Source organism: Schistocerca americana, chromosome 1 (genome assembly GCF_021461395.2).
Source record: "Schistocerca americana isolate TAMUIC-IGC-003095 chromosome 1, iqSchAmer2.1, whole genome shotgun sequence".
NCBI classification, from domain to species: domain Eukaryota; kingdom Metazoa; phylum Arthropoda; class Insecta; order Orthoptera; family Acrididae; genus Schistocerca; species Schistocerca americana.
Window position 1 is genome coordinate 306,699,109 of NC_060119.1, and position 1,324 is coordinate 306,700,432.

Consider the following 1,324-nt stretch of genomic DNA (forward strand, 5'->3'; position numbering starts at 1 on the left):
TGTAACAGCTTCGCCAATACACTGCTCTTCTATCCTTGTGTATGCGGTACCACCGTCATCTGTATATGTAATGGGTGTTGTTGACCGGTGGGGAGGGGGTCAAATTAATTCCACATTCCAAGCTTTCCAAAAGGCTTTTGATGCCATTCCTCACATGCAGCTTCTAATCAAATGTATTGTCTCTGTTGTGTGATCAAATTTGTGATTTCCTATTAGAAAGGACACAGTTTGTATTAATTGATAGATAGTCATCAAGGAAGACAGAAGTGATATATGGCATGCCCCAAAGAAGTGTTATAGGCCCTCTCCTATTTCTAATCAATATAAGTGATGGAAGGAGACAATTTGAGCAGCCATCTTAGATTGATTGCAGGTTATGCTTTTATTTACCATCTAATAAAATAATATGATGATCAATACTAATTGTAAAGTGATTAAACAAGATATCAGTGTGGTGAAAAGTTGCAGTTGGCCCTAAATAATGGAAAATGTGATCACAAATAAGCAGCATGAGTTTGAAAAGGAATCTGTTGAATTTTATTACACAATAAATCTCACAAATCTGAAGCCTTTAGATTTAACTAAATACCTAGGAATTAAAATGTGAACAACTTAAATAGAAATGGTCACATGGACAATGTAGTGTGGAAGACAAACCAAAAACTGTATTTTGTGGCAGAACAATTAGAAGATGCAGCAGATCTACTAAAGAGACTGCCTGCACGATGCTTGTCAGTCATCTGCTAGAGAATTGCTATGCATTATGGGATGCTTACCAGTTAGGATGGACATAGGAAACTGAAAGACAAAGGGTACCTCATTTTATATTATCGCCAAATAGGGTAGATTGTGTTGCAGACGCGATATACGATTTGGGATGGCAATCATTAAAACAAAGGTGTTTTTTGTTGCAGTGAGATCTTTTCACAAAGTTTCTATCTTCATCTTTCTCCTCAGAATACAAAAATATTTGGTTGACATCCTCTTAACTAGGGAGAATTGATCTTTGTAATAAGAGAAATTAGACCTCGCACAGAAGGGTTTAAGTGTTCAATTTCCCACACACCGTTAGTGGAATGGTCGGGAAATGACTGAAAGTAGTTCGAAGAACTTGCTTCTGGTACTTAAGTATGGATTGCAGAGTAATCATGTGGATGGAGAATTTTTGAAGCTTGTTTCTTGATTACCATGTTTTTTTCCATTAGTAAAAAAGTTAAAACTACAGTTTATGGGTTCACATGTTGTCTTTAAAGAAACTATTTGATTAAAAAATTCTAACAGTCCTACATCCCAGTTAGTCAGTGAATCTGATATCTTTCCTCTA